The sequence below is a fragment of the Larimichthys crocea genome, chromosome I, assembly GCF_000972845.2.
Source record: "Larimichthys crocea isolate SSNF chromosome I, L_crocea_2.0, whole genome shotgun sequence".
Lineage (NCBI taxonomy): Eukaryota > Metazoa > Chordata > Actinopteri > Sciaenidae > Larimichthys > Larimichthys crocea.
Window position 1 is genome coordinate 31,536,572 of NC_040011.1, and position 22,445 is coordinate 31,559,016.

General features: G+C 43.1%; 1 long non-coding RNA gene and 1 pseudogene across 1 annotated transcript; both read left to right on the forward strand.

Moving 5' to 3' along the window:
* The first annotated feature begins 3,273 nt into the window (after window positions 1-3,273).
* LOC113746608 (uncharacterized) lies at window positions 3,274-6,348 on the forward strand (annotated as a pseudogene).
* A 9,113-nt stretch (window positions 6,349-15,461) lies between these two features.
* LOC113747115 (uncharacterized) lies at window positions 15,462-18,935 on the forward strand. The gene is made up of 3 exons (XR_003463355.1): window positions 15,462-15,961; window positions 18,367-18,427; window positions 18,502-18,935. It is a non-coding gene; the product is annotated as an uncharacterized LOC113747115 (long non-coding RNA).
* The last annotated feature ends 3,510 nt before the right edge of the window (window positions 18,936-22,445 follow it).

Sequence of the window (22,445 nt, forward strand, 5' to 3'; positions counted from 1 at the left end):
AATGTTATTAAAATGTGCATCATGGTCATTTTAATTGGGTAACTGATGCATGTGTGATGTGAGTGTGATCTAACTTACACATTGTATCTTAATTTCAGGGGCACTTTTGAAATATTCTGGAGCGATTTACATTGGTGTTTATATACTGTATTTCATTTATTTATCTTGTGTTTTGTGTGTTCTTGTTACCTTTTATATATAATAAAGTAATACAAATCTAAAACTTTGTTGTGTCGGTGCAGGGGTTGGGGGTAGTTGTTGGGTGATGGGGGGGGGCAGTTCACCCAGGGCGTAAATGTAGCCAGGACCGCCTCTGCTCAGGAGAGCAGCACCAGGTGAGAGTGATTGACACACCAGTATCCTGTTGAGCTAATCGCTCTCTCTAGAGGACAGAGTGGCATCAGACTATGCCACACTCTCACTACAGTAAATGTGTAAAAATTGAATCAAGAAAAAAACAGTCTTAATATTGTAATTATGACTTTACAGTGCTGTGGATCCTCTATCAGCTGTGCGGTGAGTCACTGACATAGCGCTACTAGCTTAAAAATACATGTGACGTTCAGGGAGGTAGTAGCTAAATCTGTCCCTGGAAACATTTTCTTTTTCTGCAGAAATTTTAGTCATTACAACACTGAACTAGCAAGGCAGTTTAGTGTTTATGTGTGGTATTTATCCAGTTTGGGAAACTCCACGATCTCTAGAAAGCTTTTATATTTGGCCAGGACTAGGCATTGTTTCTGTTGCAGGTTGTTACTAGGGGTTGCTGGTGTAGCAAATTGAATTCCATTACATATCTTTTTTTGAGAATTAATTATCCCACAATATGCATACATTTTGATTTGATGTTTTATTAGATGTCATTTGTTGTATAATTGTAATATTACACTTGTGCTTTACCTTATTATTTGCACATCAATAATAAGTAGCTTGATCCTGACTGCATCACCGTCGTGCCAATAATGAGAATGTCAAGCAACACCCTCTTATATCATACTGCTTAAATGATGAGAATGTTACAGGCTGAGGAATGTCAAAGGTCTCCCTGATGGAAACACAGTACTTATTTAAGAAAAGAGAGAAAATAGGTGCTGATGAGAAAGACAGATCTTTCAAATATTTGCTGGTAACAGCCTGACCAGGCTGAGGTTGCATCACCCACACCTTTCCTCACTCTGACAGATGAAACACAGCAGACAAACCCTAAGAAATACACATGTTTTTTCACACATTTAAACATTGAAGACATCCTCATACATCAGAATTTTATCATGCGAACACACAAAGAGGGACTGCAACAGAGACGATCATCCTGTCCTCACTAATTGAGCTGCTGTAGAATCACTCAGTGAGCCCAAATTACATTCTGGCGTGGGTATGATCTCTGCTGGGAAATCTGTGCACAGGAAGTGAAGTAACTGAAACTCTAGAGGCAAACACACAAAAAACGGTCTCCTGAGAAAGTCATTCCACTTTCAGTTTTTCTTTCTTAGTCATTTGTATTTTTGTTCAGTGAAGATCTGTCTTTCGTAGGTCATAGCCACCTTTCCCTTAAGAGCAGAGATAAAAACAGACATCATTGTGACTTAGTGACACTTGTAATGTGTAAAAAAAAAACTGTAATATGACACACACATACACGCCTTCTTTTCTATTTGGCTTTTTGTTAATGAGAATATTTGTTCATGTTATCTTTTAGATTTTTTTTTATTTGCAGTTCAGAGGCTTGCTGCTGTCGTCTTTCCAGAGGGTTTTTGTTTGAAGGAGAACTTTGCTGCGTTTATGCAGAGATCATTGTTAGAGATACGGTTTTAGGGTTTTCCATTCAGATAAACTAACAGCATGAATAAATTCTTCTTCATCTTTTTCTCGCTCTATTTTGAGCCCAGCAGTGTACCTCGAGGGGTGGAAATGTCACCCAGTACAACTCTTTGGTTCAGAATGGAACACGTAGACTATGAATATTAGATGGATTGTTATGAAATGTAGTGCATACACCCATCACATTTAGAGGATGAATCTCACTGACTTTAATTTAGATCTACTGACCTTTTGATATTAAACATTTATTGTACGAGCCTATGTGAGAACGTCACTGGGTTCTTTCATTGGTCAGCTGTTCCAGGCAGAGCACAGCTGTGCCTGTCCATTCACACCCACCTACTGTGTCGAATTATTTAAAAGGTTATCTCTGGACTTTTCTCCAAGTTTTTGTAGTGTCCTGCAAAAAGTATCTTTTTAACTGTTAAGGATTTTTCTCTGATGTCCTCTGACTTCTGCCTTGATTTGCAGAGTTACTGAATGACATATAGTTTTACTTGTTGCTAAATGGCTATCTGCTACCTGCTAATGGACTGGGAGCTCCCACAGATAGTTTCATTCAGAGCACCTGTCCTAGAGATGTAATGTAGAACACAAACAATCCCCCAGTCCGAATCAGCTAGAATGAAGAAAAGACTGAGGTAAAGCTTTGCCAGGAAAGTACTGTAATCTTTACAGTTAATTATTGTATATTCAAATCATGTATATATTTTGTGTGCATCCTATATTTACATAATAATAATAACTAGAAACATTTCTAAAGAAATTTTGAGTGTGCCTGACTCTGGTCGCATTTCCCCCAGACTCTTATTTTGAAAGACTTTTATTTTGTCTGTGTGTGTGTGTGCGTGTGTGTGTGTGTGCATGCGTGCCTGTGTGGTCTTGTGTCTGTTAATGAGAGAGTTTTACAAGTTTTACAGTCTTTTATTTTGAAGGGACTCTTATTTTAAAAGACTTTTGTCTTGTGTGTGTGTGTGTGTGTGTGTGTGTGCGTGCGTCTGTCTGTCTCTCTATCTATGTGTCTGTGTTTGTGTCTGCAAGAAAGAAGGATAAAATGGCAGACATTAAAAATGTAGTCTTGATAGTCATTGATATCATATAGAGACTTCAATAAAGTTAGTCAAAGGCAGGCTTGAGGTTGCCAAGCAACCAGGGTGAGCTGCAGGCCAGATTTCACAGACAAGGCTTATATCAAGTCAGGAGTAGGCCTAAGTCAGAATAGTAAAGTTAGGTCATTTAAATGGCTTGCATGAACGTGGCTTACATTTGTCTTAGTTAGTCCCAGACTATGGAGTCCTGGAGTAAGCTTAAACGAGAACACCTGGGTCAAGTCTCACCCCGTGAACCCAGGTGCCAACACTGATGATTTGTCTTAAGTTGCACAAATGTGTATTTTAGAACTAGTTGGTCTGGCCAAGCCAGTGACCTCCTTGAACAGGCTGGATGACGACCATGAACAGTATGGCGACTACTGGAGAGACAGCCGACAAGGGGGGTGAGCACCCCAACAGGACTGACAAACAGGCGACGAAACGGAACGGAAAAACGACTACGAGTGCAGTCTGTCCATGTGGCAAAGTCTGCAAGAACTCGCATGGTCTTAAGATCCACCAGGCCAAAATGAGATGTTGGACGGGGACGCAGGTGGTGCAACGCACAGGTCCAGTACCTGGTAAGACGCAGGAGGAGCCCAGCCGGGAGTCAACCCACAGCGCCCAGACCCTCCACGCCCCACAAGCCCTACCTCGTTTCAAGCATTCCGAACACCGCCGGGTCATGTGGCCTGCTGCCAACAAAGAAAGAGAGTGGCTCCAGTTTGATGAAGATCTGGACCAAGTCCTCGACACTACTGCAAGGGGAGATGCAGACCAGAAATTACTCTCAATGTCTGTGATGATCATCAGCATCGGTGCTGAAAGGTTTGGCATAAAGTAACAGCAGCCAACCAGACGTCTAGACTAAAATCAGCCAGTTTCGGCAGGAGCTTAGACTGCTTGGACGGCAGTTTAAGGTGGCAAGGGAGGAGGAGAAGGCCAGGCTGGCAGAGCTCCGTAGCATCCTGAGGAAAAAACTAACCACCCTCCGTCGAGCAGAGTCGCACAGGAGGAGGGGTAGGGAGAGAGCCAGGAGACGTGCAGCCTTCATCTCGAATCCCTTTGGATTCACCAAGAAGATCCTCGGGCAACAAAGAAGTGGCCACCTTGCCTGCACTGAAGACGAGGTTAACAAGTACCTCAGTGCCACCTACAGTGACCATGCAAGAGAGGAAGACCTTGAATCCATCTCGGCATTTAACACCAAGGAGCCAACTTTGAAAGAAGTTCAGGAGGTTGTCAAGTCAGCTAGATCTAATTCAGCACCAGGCCCCAGCGGAGTGCCATATGTGGTTTACAAGAGATGCCCCAGGCTCTTGAAGCAACTGTGGACGATCCTCAGGGTCATCTGGAGAAGGGGGAAGGTGGCCCAGCAGTGGAGACACACAGAGGGGGTCTGGATTCCAAAGGAGGAGAGCTCAAGTACCATCGAGCAATTCTGGATCATCTCACTCCTCAGCGTCGAGGGCAAGATATTCTTCAGCATTGTTGCCCGGCGCATGACGGAGTTCCTCTTGAGGAACACGTACATCGACACTTCTGTGCAGAAGGGGAGAGTCCCAAAGGTCCTAGGATGCATACAGGAGTTGTCACCCAGCTGATCCGGGAGGCACGGGAAGGCAAAGGAGACCTGGCAGTCCTTTGGCTCGACCTTGCCAACGCCTACAGGTCCATTCCACACAAGCTGGTGGAAACCTCACTTGACCGACACCACATTCCAGGCAAGATCAAGGACCTCATTCTGGACTACTACAGCTGCTTCAGTTTGAGAGTCACTTCCGGAACAGTAACATCTGCATTTTATCGGCTTGAGAAGGGCATCATCACAGGATGCACCATTTCTGTGGTGTTGTTTTCCTTGGTCATAAATATGCTGGTGAAGTCAGCAGAAGTAGAGTGCAGAGGACCACTCACCAACTCAGGTATGCGACACCCCCATCAGAGCATTTATGGATGATCTGACAGTGACTACAACATCAGTCCCAGGCTGTAGATGGATCCTCCAAGGCCTTGAGCGTCTCATTAGCTGAGCCCGGATGAACTTCAAGCCAGCCAAGTCCAGGTCCCTGGTGGTGAAGAAGGGGAAGGTTTCAGACAGGTTTCGCTTCTCATTAGGAGACACCCAGATTCCATCTGTGGTAGAGAAGCCAGTCTGGGCAAAATCTATGACTGCACTCTGAGGAACACCGCAGCACTCCGAGCAACATCAGAGGAGTTGGGAACCTGGCTGACAGCAGTGGATAAGTCAGGGCCACCAGGCAAGTTTAAAGCCTGGATCTACCAACATGGCATCTTGCCTCGACTCCTCTGGCCACTACTGGTCTATGATGTGCCAATGACCACCGTCGAGTGCTTCGAGAGGAAGATCAGCTCCTTCCTGCGGAAGTGGCTGGGCCTACCACGGAGCCTTAGCAGCATCGCCTTGTACGGCCTTACCTGAGCAGGAGAGGTGCTGCTGTATAGGGACTCCAGTGACATCAAAGTCTCCTCGGCTGGCATAGAAGTGAGGACCGGCAGGAAGTGGTGTGCTCAAGAGGCAGTCGACCAGGCTGAGTCCTGCCTGCGGCACAGCGAGCTGGTGGGAACAGTGGCATCTGGACGGGCAGGACTCGGGAGCAACCCAAGACCTTCCTACAACAAGGCCCAGGGGAAAGCAAGGCGTCAGCTGATCCAGGAGGAGGTCTGCTGCAGTAGGACAGTAGGGATGCGGCAGCAGGGGGCGTGGACTACAGCTGCCACCTCCACCGCTGGGGCTTGGCTGAGAACCCACTGTGCCCTCTCTGCCAAAGAGCTGGATCGCTGGAACACATCCTGAGCTGCTGCCCAAGAGCGCTGGGAGAGGGGCGTTACCGCTGGTGCCATGACCAAGTGCTACGGGTCATTGCGAAGGCCATCATCACAGGGATTTCCACCAGTAAACACCGACAACCAACAAGGCAGTTCATTGCCTTTGTTAGGGCTAGGGAGAAGCCACAGCAGCAACGGAGTCAAGCAGGGGGGCTGCTAGCAACAGCTCGGGACTGGCAGCTGAAAGTTGACCTAGGGAAACAGCTCAAGTTCCCAGAGAACATCGCAGTGACTACACTCAGGCCAGACATGGTCCTGGTGTCGGAAACAACAAGACAGGTGGTCCTGCTGAAGTTGACTGTTCCCTGGGAAGACCGGATGGAGGAGGCCTTTGAAAGGAAGAGAGCTGGCAGGTGAATGCCAAAGCAGGGGATGGAGGACCCGATGTAACCCCATCAAGGTCGGGTGCAGAGGATTCGCCGGCTAGTCTGTCATCAGGGCACTCAAGATGCTGGGAGTGAAAGGACTGCACAACAGAAGAGCCATCAAAAACATCAGTGACATAGCAGAAAAGGCGTCCAGATGGCTGTGGATCAAGCGGGGCGATCCGTGGACAAATGCTCTTAAGACACAAGCCGAGACTTGATCACCCCGACTGGGTCCCCTCGGCGAGGGCGTCTGTTGTGAGACCCGAAACACCCCGTGAACCCAGGTGCCAACACTGATGATGTGTCTTAAGTTGCACAAGTGTGTATTTTAGAACTGCAATGTGAAAGCAGCTCTAAGTGCAAGTCCTCCTTGGTTATTTCCTGCCACGGGCATGGGCACATCTGGATCATTCTGGTCTTCTATTGGAGGGTCAGGACAATTATGCTGTTTCAGGTAGTTGTGCAGCACAGCTGTAGCAATGATTACCTTGCAGCATCTTCTTGGCTCAAAGCGAAGTGTATTGTGTAAAGACTGGAATCGATTCTTCCACACTCCAAACATACGCTCGACCATCCCTATAGTGCGAATATGAGCTCTGTTGTATCTTTGCTGCTCAGTTGTTGTGGGATGTGGCCAAGGTGTGAATAAATAGGAACTCTGAGAATATCCACTGTCACCAAGTAGTAGTCCACTATGTTGTCCTCTCTCAAACTGAGCACACAATGGAGAGTTGTGAAAAATCCTTGAATCATGTGTTGCTCCTTTCCAACGGGCAACAATGTTTGAAAACTCTAAATTGGGAGTGCATACAGCCTGGACATTGATGGAAAACCAGTTCTTATGGTTCCTGTACTCCTCAGCATCAGGGGTTGATGGACACTTGATTTCAACATAACATCCATCATCTATACAGACAATCACTCCCGGGAAGTTCCCATATTCATAGAAATGTACTTTATAGTTGGCTTGCTCAGCAGCATCAGGGAACTTAATGTACAGATTTCTCAGTTCACAAATGGCACTGCAGACATTGTGAACTATTCTGCAGACTGTTGCTTCACTGACACCACACAAATCACTAGTCTCACGATGAAAGGTTCCAGATGCCAAGAATCTCAAAGTGATCAGAACTTGGAGAGAACTTGGTACAGGCCTTCCTCTTTGAGACATGGAGGAAAGTCTAGGCTCAAGCAATGTAATGATCTCCAATGCATCTTCTTTTTACATACGGAAGCGGTCTCGGGAAGTTATTTCATCGTACTGATTCAATGGATTGTTCCTGTCCACAAGGATTTGTCTGGCTGGCCTCTGTAGTGAATATTGGTCTTCATTTAGATATTCCAAATGCCTCTTTGCAGGACTAATATAAACTACAATTTAGTCCTAGAGTAGCTCTAATCTACCCTCTTGCAATTGGCTTTGTTTAATCCAACAGACTAAATCTATGACTATTTTAAGATAGTTCTGTGCAAGTGAGTTAAAGTTAAGCAAGTTCAAACAGCATTTTAGTCTGGGATTAAGCTTAAGCCTTGTCTGTGAAATCGGGCCTCTGTGTCTCTCCCCTGAGACACACAGAAAATCTCTGAATGAAGCCCCTCAAAGGTGGAAAAAAATCCCCAAAAGATATGCCGCAAACCAAAAGCCGAAATGACCATCAGCATCCTCGTGGACAATTTCCTTACCGATTTTCAGGCGAAAATTGTATAAACTTTGGTGTCAGGAGTTAGAGAAAGAACGTGTGCTCCCTGCTCCTTTTGGAAATTTCTCTTCTCAAATTAACATGGGAGTAGATTGGGCAGTAGATGTGTGTTGCTGGGGCATCTTTGTGTCTGACCCCAAAACTATAAAAAAGACAGCTACAGCAGTGTTATCACTGCGACCGCCTTGAATTTTCCTACGTTTTGAGTGTTATCACTGCGACCGCCTTGAATTTTCCTACGTTTTGAGTGGTAATAATGTCTGTAGAGTGACATTTGCAGCCTCAATCGCAGTTTGCAAATTTATTTTTTGACATTTTTTTCTCTCCCTCTCCACTCTAGTGATGATGTCACACACTCTAGCTCTCGAACATTCAACAGTTAGGATTATAATTAGCATTACCCGCTAATGTTAGCAGTTAGCATGTCTTTACTACGATAAGCAGCTAGTGCGTTAGCCGCTAATGTTAGCAATTAGCATGTCTTTACTACATGAGGTAACTACTCCCCATAGCTAGCAAGCTATAGGGAGTAGTTGCCTTGTGTCATAGACACAAATAATAATAATAATAATAATAATAATAATATGAATGGCAAATTGATAATATATGTTGTTAGATCCCGAATTACCGCTGTACAGGTGGTACTGGTCCAGCTTTCCATTCAAAGGGTCTGATCATCTAGCCCGTGGTATTACCCTATCGGGTCTCATCAGAGGACTAAGCTGGTGGCAAGGAGACATGCCTAGCTTCTAACTGCCTTCATCCGTATGTCTACCCTGCTTACTCTAGTGTGGCACCTCACCGAATAGCCCCTAGGGCCAAATATTACACTAGTCACACATGTTCACAGCAGCTCTCCCCTCATTGATCTGGGCACATGGTATGGTTGCTAGGATATATTTTAGTGGTTTGGACAGTAAGCCCCAAGGGTCTGTTAATTTCTTTGGCTCATTTTGAATTTGATGCCTGCAACATGTTCCAAAAAAGCTCGGACAGGGCCAACAAAAGACTGGGAAAGTTGAGGAATGCTCAAAAACACCTGTTTGGAACATTCCACAGGTCTCGTCTTGTCTCGTTTCGTCTTCTCCCGCTTATCCGTTTGAGTTGGGTCGCAGGGGCAGCAGCTTCAGCAGGGAGGCCCCGACTTCCCTCTCCCTGGCCACTTCGTCCAGCTTTCCCAGGGGGACCCCAAGGCATTCCCAGGCCAGCCGAGAGACATAGTCCCTCCAGTGTGTCCTGGGTCTTCCCCAGGGCTGCCTCCCGGAGGGGCGTGCCCAGGACATCTCACCAGGGAGACGTCCAGGAGGCATCCTCACGAGATGCCCGAGCCACGAGCCACCTTAACTGGTTCCTCTCGATGCGGAGGAGCAGCGGTTCTACTCTGAGCTCCTCGCGGATGACCAAGCTTCTCACCCTATCTCTAAGGGAGAGCCCAGCCACCCTGTGAGGGAAGCTCATTTCGGCCGCTTGTATTCACAATCTCATTATTTCAGTCACTACCCAAAGCTTGTGAACGTAGATCGACTGGTAAATCTTCACCACGACGGACCAGTGCAGAGTCCGCATCACTGCAGAAGGCGCACCGATCTGCCGGTCGATCTCCCGTTCCATCCTCCCCTCACTCGTGAACAAGACCCCGAGATACTTGAACTCCTCCACTTGAGGCAGGATCTCATCCCCGACCCGGAGGCTGCACTCCACCCTTTTCTTTTCTCATCCCAGCTGCTTCGCTCTCAGCTGCAAACTGCTCCAGAGAGAGCTGAAGGTCACGCTCCGATGAAGCCAACAGGACTAGATCGTCCGCAAAAAGCAGCGACCCAATCCTGAAGCCACCGAACCGCAGCCCCTCAATGCCCTGGCTGCGCCTAGAAATTCTGTCCATAAAGGTTATGAACAGAACCGGTAAAAGGGCAGCCCTGGCGGAGTCCAACTCCCACTGGAAACAGGTCCGACTTACTGAGTAAAATAAAGTGAAAAAGTGTGCTGTGGTTTAACGAGCCCACATTTCACATTGTTTTTGATTATGGACGTCGTGTCCTCCGGGCCAAAGAGGAAAAGGACCATCTGCATTGTTATCACCGCAAAGTTCAAAATCCAGCATCTGTGATGGTATAGGGGTGTGTTAGTGCCCATGGCATGGGTAACTTGCACTTCTGTAAAGGCACCGGGAAGTTGTACATCAAGCAAGAATGGGAAAGAATTCCACCTACAAAGCTTCAACAGTTAGTGTCCTCAGTTCCCAAATGCTTATTGAGTGTTGTTAAAAGGAAAGGTGATGTAACACAGTGGTAAACATGCCCCTGTCCCAGTTTTTTGGAACATGTTGCAGGCATCAAATTCAAAGTGAGTGAATATTTGCAAAAAAAAAGTGTATCAGTTTGAACATTAAATATCTTGTCTTTGTAGTGTATTCAGTTGAATATAGGTTGAAAAGGATTTGCAAATCATTGTATTGTGTTTTTATTTACATTTTACACAACGTTCCCAACTTCATTAGAATTGGGGTTGTGTCTAATATTAAAACACTGTAGCTGGAAGGTGGAATTGTCCAATTTGGAGAGAAAGAGGGACGTGGTATACGGCCAATACAGTCCTTCCTTAACTGCCAGACCTTTGGATGCTGTTGAAACTCCTGACTTTGTCCAAAGTCCAGAAGGTCTCTGACCCGTCTTCAGTCTTTGATGGCAGGATGAACGAAAAGGGAATCCTTGTGATTCACTCACAGCCGGGTGGAAATGGTTAACCCTCCTTCACACGACACTCTCTTTTCGGCTTTAGATAGTTGGATTCTCTTTCTGTGATGTTCAGCTGTTCATCTGCTCCATCTCTTGAGCTAGGAGTTTAAGTTCAAAGATGCGATGCTCCGATGTAGTCGATCAATCAGCATGCTTTGAACCCAAGTGCCAGCCAAGGATTAACCACAATCCTCCTTGTGTCCTTTATACTCTTTTTCCTTTGCTAGGGGGTATGTGCTGAATAGCACACCATGCTCACACGTGTTCGTACTGAACAGTACGCCTTACTCAAATGCATTCATACATAACAGCACCAAGTTGTACATTGCGTACAACTTGGTGCTATTGTCCTCCGGTCCAGCCAGATGAATCCTGTCTGTGCCATACTTCTCCTTGTTGCTCCTGTCAGTCAAGTTGCAATACCTTGCCCTGTCATCGAGTTCCTTACTCAACATTTCAGCATGATTTACTTTTAACCTTATTTATCTTAGTTTCTAACTTGCTTTCATACACTCATCATTATTAATAATTAAATAATCAGTTCCTTTCCAGTGTTACATTTATCGCAACATCAAAATTTTTAATACAGAATCAACTTCAATCATTATTTAGCTTTTGGATTTTATAATCTCTGTGTATTGCCTCATTCAGATGGAGAGTCCCTTAGTGTCCCGTCCTTAACCTTTTATCTGTTACTGACAATGGACAGTCCTTTGTTTTCCACTTTACTGCCTGATTGAGAGTCTTATACTACTTTTATGCTGGTTTTAGTGGATCAAGGATCTCAACTCATTTCATATATTTAAAATTAAAAAAAATATGTTACCATTGCACCATAAGAAAGACTAGGCCTGAATAATCTCTGTCTGTCTAATCACTTTGCATTGTTTCGAAGATGAAAATGTTTTAATTGAAGCGACAGTGCATACTACATTTGGTAACTCACTGTGACAGTTTTGTGTTTGTGAGAAAGGAACATCAAGCTAACGGTTTTTAATTAACCCGCTGCAGAACAGCAGCAGTCTAGTTTGCATGAGTGGATTACAGTAAAGTGAAAACAATAATGCAGATGTTTTTCTGAACAACATAAAACTTGACTTCCAACATTTTGAAAAAGAAATTACACTCTTAGATGTGGAGAGAGAGAGAGAGAGAGAGAGAGAGAGAGAGAGAGAGAGAGAGAGAGAGACAGAGAATTCACTCGGGATTCATACCGGGGGTTTGCCAGCTTACAGATGAGATCTGCGGCAAAAGACAAAAGAGTGTTTGATTTGTTTCAAAGTTATTCTCACATTAAAGGTGTGTGTGTGGGTTACAACTTCCACGAGCGAAATGGCATTTAAAAGGGTGGATTCTCTTGTACAGTCAGACTCTCATGACTCAGTTTGTGTTGTCAATGAACACACACACACACACTGTGATCTACATATGTGTTCAGTCACTCAGTAGTATTTGGACTCTTTCCCCAAGGCCCATGCGTAAGCAGCTGCGCGGGGCTGGCCAGGTGCACTTCATTTTCCATGCTGTCATCATGCCAGCTGAAGACACCCCGCTGATTTTTTTCCCCACATGATGCAAGTTAATTCTTCTGACGTTTCATGTTGCCTACCAACCTGAACTGCACGTCACACACAGCTCCTATTCATAAAAACGAGAAGCACGTGGGTATTCTCAAGTGTGGGAACACAGATCAGGTGTTTTATTCTGAAAGGGTTGCTGATTAAAGAGTCACAAACCTCAAACCTGCAGCTCTATAGGACCACTATGAGTCCTGAAGGTTATCTGTTGACTCTCAATCACAGTTCACTTTACAACCTCTGAGTGTCTTCCACTGTGAGGCTTTCCATCCCTGTCCTCCCTAATGGCTTAACTGTGAGCCATTAGCACATCAAAGATAATTCACACCCGGATTATGGCTCTTGTATAGCCTTCAGGTCTCACCAGAGGCCTTGTAAGAGTTCTGCATTTGATCTTATTGCACCTGTAACCCATCTGACCTCCCTCTACCTGTCTCGGGGATGTCTGGGACTGCACCAAGCTGGATCAAGATGAGCACAAATACTTGAAGCTTGAATCAAGTCAATCAAGCCAGTGATGTAGCTGATGAGCTGTTAGAAGTCATTGCATTAATTAAGCCATAACTGCTGAGTCAGTGTCTTGGCAATGTTTCTATAGAGTGAGATAAATACATTTGGTGAGGAGGGAGCAATATATGGATACTGATATTGATACTTTGGTTAAGGTAGGTTAGTGGTACAGTTGAGTTGTCGAAATTGGCATCACAAACAATAATGGTTGCATCATTTGTCTGGCAGGTTTGCCTACTAAACATATTTTGGCCTTCAGCTTCTCACTATGAGTGACAGCGTCATGTAATACCAAAAATCACCTGCTAAAGGTGGATCCGCTTCGCTTGTTTCACAAGCGATACGTCCAAGCTTTTCTCACTGGTTTAAAGGTCCAGTGTGAAGGCTTTATTGGCATCTAGCAGTGAAGTTGCAGATTGCAATCAGCTGAATAACCCCTTGTCTCACATTCCCCTTCCAAGTGCAACAGAGAAACTATGGTGGCTATGAAAGTCACAAAAACTTGAAAGGCCATCTCTAGAGTCAGTGTTTGTTTTGTCTGTTATGGGAAAAAAAATTTCATTGCAATATGACTCCGTAGAAAGGATCTGCTCCCTCTGTAGATATGAAGGTTGTTAATAAGGTAACAAAAACATCTTATTTTCCGGTGATCAAACATCAATGACGACATACTTGTGAATATTATGTTCAATTTCAATAAATCTACCAAAATCTTATGCACTTGACCTTTAAGTGGGCGGGGCTCAGTTGGAAAAAGGTGACCTCCTGTACACACTGTACACCTTTTATAGACTATTTATTTGTTCACACTATGATTAAACGTATGATATGAAGACATTCCCATAGATATGAATAGACACACTTGTACTGACAAAGATTCACATATTGTATAGGTGGATTATAAGTTAATAAAAGGCTGTTGTTCTCCAGCACTTGCAATGGAGTTTGCCAGGTCTCCCCATTCGGTTATTAATTCCGTCCAGCTTTGAACCGAAACTCAGAGCGGAGTGATTTTAGCTCCTTTAGCACGTCGGCTACATTAGCCATGTCGTTAGCTTCAGCCGCGTTGGACCGGCGGAGTTTTCTTTGCGCTTCGTGAGCCTGTCGTGCTGAGCTCTTAAGAAAATGTCGCACTCCTTTGCTGCTGATGGTTTTTGCATGTCCGTCTGAGGTAGTTGGTCAGGTTCAAGTTAAGTCATGGTGGTTTTTGTGCGAAGTTGTGAAGAGCCTTCACGCTATGCTGCCATCTTGCTCGGGCTGCTCTAGCGCCCCCCGTTTCTGCTTTTTTTGTGACCAGCTCCCCTGCTGCTTCTGCAAAACAAAGAAGAACAGCAAAACTATTCTTCCTTCAGTTTACATTACTCAATGAATGTGACATATCAAGGATATGCCACTCAGTACAAAGCACAAGCATTTATCTATCAGTTCACCAATCATCAAATGGTTAGTGAGGAAATAGTGTTATCCATAACTATGTGAGTCGATGGTATGTAAGTTGATTATCAGTATCGTTCAGTATGTTATTGAATATAGAGAAGACCTCATCCTGTCTGAGCAACTGGAGATTCCTTCACCTAGAACCTCTTTTTTATGCTCATCATCCATCACTGGTTTGAATCTGATAAAGATTACAGATTAGAAACATAACGTAATATAACATAACAGCAATCTCAGGAACAATCTTTTCTGACACTGGCAAGACAAAGTTACTTCAAATTTGAGTGTGACAATATGAAAGCCATCAGTGTGTAACTGGTTGAATGTGACAAGTGTTGTAAAAGTGCTCTGCCACCCATACGTTCAAGGAAATCCAGACTTTTCTCATCTGTTGTTCCCCGTTGGTGGAACGTCCTACCAGTCCTACCAGATCAGGGGCATCTCTCTCTATCTTGAAAAAAAAAAAAACCTCCTGTAGCCTCCAGCTCCAACACTACCACAACTGGAGATGATAAATCAACCCCTTAAGAATTGTCACTGCTGCACTTCCATGTCCCTTTACCTTGATTGTTTCAGTTTTTTGTAAGTCACTTTGGATAAAAAACGTCAGCTAATGTAAATATATAAGTTTGTATGACAAGGCAGGTGTCTCTGTAGCCCCCCTTGTGTAAAAATCGACATACTTCGACAACTTGTACCTGTAGAACTTAGCATTGAAGAGTCATACATTTTATAAAAAAATGATAATAGTAAGTGACAATCTTAACAAAACACATTCATCTAAATTAACTATGTACTCTGTTTGGTGAAGGATTGATGGAAAATGTGCCAAAGGAAGCAAAAATTTGTTTTTACCAATATTTCATGCAAATGGCCTTTGTTTCAGGGAACCACTGTAGAAAAAAAACAAAAACAAACAAAAAAACATTTCCTTTACTCTTAATGGTTCATAATTAATTTCCCCAAAAGTATTCACAATTTTAGCTAGCTAGAACAAATATTTGTCTTTTAACCTGTTTAAATGCCTCACAATTAATTTCCAAAGATAATGGCGTGCCATTTGCAACATTTGATTGCTTTTTGAAGGCAGAATAATAAAAAAATCAAAGGTTCTTAGGTGAGGTTGCCTTATCAATGCAGCACATCTGTGACAAAGCAGAGCAGGTTGGAGTGTGGTGACAGTGGCTGGCTCCAAAGCTAAAATCAACAAAAAGAAAGTGAGCTGCAGAAACAATTTTTGCTAGAAAATAAAACATCTTCTTGATGTCTTTTAATTTTTCCCACATTTTTCATTTGTCATTCAATTCTTAGTTCCTTTAGTTCCTGTGAATGATGCATCATTCACAGGAACTAAAGGAACCACGTCCTCGCGGCCACTGGTGGGACTGCAGCATTTTCCACCTCCGCACTGGCTTCACCCGAGAGGAGCGGAGGTTGCCGCTTGGTTCCTCCGCGGTGCGTTTTTTCTTTTTTGGGGGGCGGAGGAACGTTGGCAAGGCGGTAGGCGACTGTTAAGGCGCTGCCTTAGCTATAAAGCGCTGCGAGAATCCCTGTTATGTATATCTGCATGTAGCAAATTTTCTCCTTGGCACGCACTCCCTCCCATTATGCCAGCATTAACCCAATGATTGTATTTTACATATTTAAGTTTTTCCCCCCAACCTGTTGTTGACTGTTGTTTTTATTTATAGGGAGGAAACCACATGCAGTGCAAGCTCTGTTCATTCACGGGAAACGAGGCAGACCTCATCCGACACTACGAATTGCATCATCGAAGACCTCATCATTGGCCTTGTGTACATACCACCTGTGTATGTGTGTTTAGGACTCGGGGAGCTCTGAAATCCCATTTATCCAGAGTTCACAACCCAGGTCAGACAATTCATCAATCGAACATCATTTTCAAATGTGAGCTTTGTGATTTCCGTGAATTATGTTCCGAAGGAGATATCACAAAGCATCTTGGAAATCATCTAAAAGTTCAGGAAAGAATCCAGTGTCCTTTTTTAAATTGTCAATTTAAAACAAATAGTTACTCAGGATTTAGCTCACACAGAAGCAGAAAGCACAAAGGGCACACAATCAGTGGTCTAAGGAGTGTGCTTCATTCTAGTGCAAGTGACTTAGTTGGTGTTCCTGAAGTCACTGGTGAAGCCTCAACATCTTTACAGAGTGATTCTGGCAGCTTTTCAGGGGAAGCTCAAACAAAGTCTTTAGAGTTAATACCTTATGAATCAATAGAACATAAGATTGCAAAACATTTCCTGTCTTTGCAAACAGTCTTACATGTCTCCCGAAGTGCAGTTCAGGAAATAATTGAGGAAACCAATGATATACTTACAGCTTCAAAGTCCCATTGTTTTCAGTCTGTAGCTGAGGTCCTTCAAAAGCACAACATTGCTGCTGACAATAGTCTTATTCAAGATATAGTGGAATCTGTATTTTTGTCCAATCCATTACTTGTAACAACATCAGGAAAGGGCTGTCTATCTACAGACTACAGAAGGAACCAGTATTTTAAGCAGAATTTCCCTTTCATTGAACCAGTAGAATATCTTTACCAACAAAACAGGAAAAATACATTTGTCTACGTACCACTGAAAGCAGTTCTCCAGAATCTGTTGCGGCGTTCTGATTTTGCCAATGTACTGAGTTTCAGACAAGAACACTTAGCTGGTGTATTCAGATCCTTTCAGGATAGCTATTACTTTAAACAGTCTAATGCTTGTACGAACACAGAAAAGACATCACTTTAGCTCTTTACATCGATGAATTTGAAGTTTGCAATCCTTTGGGTACATCAAGGAAGATCCATAAAATAGTTGGTGTCTATTGGATTGTTTTCAAATTTACCAGCAAAGTTCAGGGCCAGTCTTACTTCTATCCAGTTGGCAGCATTAGGAAGAAGTATTGATGTGAAGAAATTTGGTTATGAAAGATATCTGGAACCATTGTTGAAGGATCTGAAATTCATTGAAGAGTATGGAACAGATGTCTCAGAGAACTTTAGAGTAAAACTTTTCTGTGTCTGTGCAGATAACCTTGGAGCACACAGTTTGGCAGGATTCCAAGAAAGTTTCAGAGTAGATAAATTTTGTCGTTTTTGTTTGGTCAGTCACAGTCAGATAGCAACTGTGAAAGCAACTGACTTCCAGTTGAGAACTGTTGAGCAGCACAATAGATGTGTTGGAGAGCTTCACCAAAATCCAGCTCTTAAGAGTGTGAGTGGAGTGAAAGAAGAGTGTGTACTAAGCAAGCACCTTTCTTTTTTCCATCCTGTGACAGGATTCCCTCCAGATATTTTGCACGATTTATTTGAAGGAGTGATTCCATCGAGTTATCCTTGTGTCTTCAAGACTTAATTTCAAGGGCTTTTTCACACTTGATAGGCTTAATCATTATAAGTCATTCCCCTACAAAAACTCTGACCAAGTCAACAAACCAAAGATTATTCTAAAAGCAGCTTTCTCCAAACATTCTATCGGGGGAAATGGACACGAAAATTGGGCATTGTTGAGACTGCTGCCACTCATGATTGGTGACACTGTTCCAGTAAACGAACCATCATGGGAAATTCTAATGGATCTAAAAGAGATAGTGGAAATTGTTGTGTCTGATAAGGTCACAGAGGAGGCATTGTGTTACCTAACATGTAAGCTGTCAGATCACCGCTCACTAGTGAAAGCAACATTCCCCACCTTTGTTTTGAAACCAAAACATCATATTATTGAGCATTACCCACACCTCATGCTGTTTTGGCCCGTTGGTCGATCTCTGGACGATGAGGTTTGAATCCAAGCATGGCCTCTTCAAGAAAGTTGCTCGTAATGTGCATAATACAAAGAATTTGCTTCTCTCCTTAGCTACAAAACATCAGCAGTTGATGGCCTACCATTTGGATGGGCAGAGCCTCTTCAAGGCAGATATCAACATTGAAAAAGTGAAAGCTGTTCGAGTGTCATCTTTGGATTCTCCCCGCAGAAATGCTATTCTGGCCAAATTTCCAAATGTTGACATTGTCAATATGTCCTGTAAAATACAGCTGTTTGGAACAGAATATGCTCAAAACATGATAATCATGTCAGGGGAGAGATTTGGACAGCCAGAACTTTAAGTATTGAGCATTTTAGTCTTTTCTGATAAAGTATCTTTCCTGTCGAAAAGACTTACTGTGTGGTACTTTGAGCATTATAGATCATTCGAAGTGGAAGACAGTGACTATGCAGAACTTTTTGTTCTTGATGCTGATGAGCTGACCCATTTTTTCCCTTTGACAGCATATTATGTGGGAGGAAAGCTTTGGGTGACGCTGAGAGCACGTTTGTATTGAAGAAAATGGTAAGTATGCATCTTGAAATTTATCTGATCATCCTTCTAACAAAGCTTTGTGAGTTAATGTATCTATGTTTCAGGTACTGCTACTTCGAGTTGTAATCTCAAAAGAGGAAGCGCGGCGTGTTCAGCTGTCTCAAGTTCCAGAAACAGTGGATGCCCTCATTGATCTTATCAAAGAAAAATTACAACTCCAAGGAGACTTTTCATTACAGTTTGAGGACCCTGACTTCCAAAATGCACTCTGCAATTTGTCAGATATTTCAGAGCTACCTGATAGCCGTGCTGTCCTCCACATACAGTGGAAAAAAGGCTCTTGGCATGCCGAAAATGACAGCCAGTCTCTTGGTTCCATATCATCCTTGGACACTGTGAGCATGGGCTCTTCTGAAAGCCAGGCAAACATCCTTTCCCCAGGGTATCTGTGCAGCCTCTTAGCTTGGCCTGATCCATTTCCTATACCTGCTTTATCTCTTGATGTAGAGTTGAAATTGAGGAGAGGCAATGAAGCATATGAAAAGACCAAAATCGGCATTGATGTGTCAAGAGACATGAAGATTGAAATTCTGACAAATTGCCCAGTCAGCTTTTGACATCAAGGCCTATCCAGAGCATGGTGAAATTGAATCTATTGCTTCAACTCTGATACTCAAGTACCCTTGCCTAAAGGAGCCTGGTAAAGGCAAGGGATATGAGGGATGGTTAGTTAGCATTCGAAACAAGCTCAATAATTACAGAGCAAAGCTGTGAGAGGCAGGTTGCAGTGAAGTGTCTGTCAATAAGAAGCGAAGAGTAGATGGGGGTACAACTAAATACACACTTAAGAGAGCTAGACGTGGAGAAGTGAACTATGTTCCTCAACATCCACAACAACAAGATGATGCGTCACTTGAAGAACAAAGACTTCTCTTGGTGGAAGCCTCCAAGAAAGCACAATTAGATCGTTCACTTGTGAGGGAGAAGATGGACTTAACATTTTCCCTAAGGAGAAGAGAGATAGTTGAAGAGCAACCAATGGTGGTGGAAGTCCAAAATAGATGGCCAGCTTTGTTCTTTAAAGAACAGGTAAGTGTTTGCTCTTCTGTCCCCTTGTTTTTTATGTGTGTAATGTTTATTTTGAATTCTTTGTAATTGTTCTGATTTGTTCATATTCTGTCTTGGCAGATATGTGAGGAGTTCTTCCGCATAACAAACAAGGACTTGCTGGGACATTAGAACGGCAGTGGACCAATACACACCAAAACTTCTGCACTATATCGTGCCCGAAAAGGAGCTTTTGGAAAAGAATGAGGAAGTCTTGGAGAAGCTTGATGATGAGGTACAGTGTTGGAAACATTTATTTTAATCATGTGGTGTTGAATCATTTTCTTTGTTTGCAAATTAAACCACACTGTATTTAGATTTTTTTTTGTATCATTATTTTTATTATTTGTAGACCTCTAACATTGTCCGACATCGCAAGGATGCTGCGCTTCGAGGCCTTCCGGTTTTCCTTCGGGAGGAGCCCAAAGATTTATTCAAGCAATGTCTAGTAAGTACTACACATCACAAAAAGACAGCATAGATAGATTTCATGTTTACAAACAATGCGCCTGCGCGCGCTAACCCGGGGCAGAAAGCTATGCCCCGTCATAGAAAAACACACCAGAGAGCCCATATTTAATGTACTGTTTGTTGCATGTAGTTCGTTTACTAACCCATGTTCTGTAGCCAAGAAGGCTTGTACAAACACCCTCAACGTGTTCCCAAACGTACTTTTACATATTTGAAGCTTTGTCGAAGTAAACTTTGTCCGTGTTTCATATTAAACATGTATGCTACTTGCTATGTTACGAGTGATGTTTACGTTACTTTACGACCACCTGCATGGTTTGTAGTCATGAACACACGGTCACAAAGTACTGTACATAAACATTACTTTCAGAAATGGATTACGTGGGAAGCCTTAGTGATTCAGATCGCAATGTGAGGATCGCAATTCATTAGTACATCTGTTGAGCGACTATACAAACGATCAAAAACTATAGTCGTAGAGAGGCATGTCCATGCATCTTGTTGACTCTTAGATAATATTAAGCAAACAATACAAAGCGGAGCAAAGCGGTCAGCAAATTAGGTAGTAATAAGCCATAACCTTCGCCGATTTTTGCGAAAGCATGCTTCTTCCTCGGTATGAGCAACATCCGGATCCCATTTCCAGATCTATTACGACAATTGACCACACAACAACTTCTTGTCATGTTTGCCACCAACATCTGTCAACAAAAACGTCCAAAAATCGTCCTGCATGAATGCCCCCAAGAATGTAGTTTATTGATATTTTGTGACTGAGCTAGGGAGATAAGCATCCTTGATAACTTTTGTTCAGCACATCCTCCTCTGTCATATACTAAATGAACACACACGCATTAATGAAGTAAATGCGTGTGTGTTCATTTAGTATGTGTTCAGTTTTTGTTGTACAAGTCAAGTGTGACATCCATAGCACCTCCATATTTTTACACCTTTTTAAACATTCATAAAACATCATAGAAAAATCAAAGGAGTTTTGCAGCTTTCATTTGTTTGTGTCAGTGTCATCAGATGCTCATATTCTGACATGTAAAATGTGAGTTTTAATCATGGGTCACCAATCCTGGTCCAGAAGGGCCGGTGTGGATGCAGGTTTTTGTTCCAAGCAAGCAGTAACACACCTGATTCTACTAATGAAGGTCCGTAGCAATGGCTCTAGTGGTTGATTAGTAGAATCAGGTGTGTTCCTGGTTAGTTGGAACAAAAGCCTGCACCCACACCGGCCCTTCTGGACCAGGATTGGTGACCCCTGTTTTAATTACTCACCCCGGTGAAGATGGGCAGTCCTTTGACAGATTTGTCTTTGCTTTCCGAGCCTTGTAATGTAAGCATGTAGTTTGTACTGTAGTGAAATATTTGACTTAAAATCTTATGTAAATACTGTTCTTGTTTTTCAGGAGTGTGATCCTGAAGAGGAGGCAACCACTGGAGTGGCTGTGGGCTTACTACTTGTTCTGGAGGAAGGCGTTGCACCAACTTCATCAGCAATGGTGCGGAGCATTGCTGTGATTTTGGAGGACACCATCGTCCTGGATGAAATACCAGACCTTCCCTCTGCACTTGCATACCTTTTTGGACTTCTGTATGCTCTTAATATGTCATATCCAAAGACTCTCAAGTACACTTTTGATGCATTTCAACACATCTTCATGGAGGTTGGCTCTGATTGCACACAGCGTGTGCGATCATTGAGAAAACAAATTACTTCTTTTTAACCAATGTCATCCATTCACAAGGACACTTAGTTCTCTTTAAGGCACGTGTTACAATGTTGAACTGTTTTGTTGTTGAACAGCATATTTTATATTGGTAGCATATTTATATTGGCGTACCCCACCTGTGGGCAGATGTGCCATTTTTGACCGTTACATTGGCACATATTTTTCTTTTGTGTGGTTGGTGTTATATTGTCACTGTTATTGTATAGTGAGATTGAACAACTTACATGTGCCATTCTTCACCAAATTTGCGCATCTTTTTCTTCTAAATGTTTTTATAATATGCATGCCTACCTGTAGCGAGATGTGCCAATCTTGACTCTTACATTGGCACATATTTTTCTTTTTTCTGTTTGAAATACAGTGAATACGAGTTACATTGTGTATGATTGAGCGTGAACAGTTTACATGTGCCATTCTACACTGTTACATTGGCACATATAGTTTTTTAGTATGTGCATACGTCTGGGCAGATGTGCCATTCTTGATTCTAATTGACACTGTTATTGTGCAATGAGTGAGTTAGTTAGAACAGCATATTTTATATTGGTAGCATATTTATATTGGCGTACCCTACCTGTGGGCAGATGTGCCCTTTTTGACCGTTACATTGGCACATATTTTTCTTTTGTGTGGTTGAGTGTTATATTGTCACTGTTATTGTATAGTGAGATTGAACAACTTACATGTGCCATTCTTCACCAAATTTGCGCATCTTTTTCTTTCTAAATGTT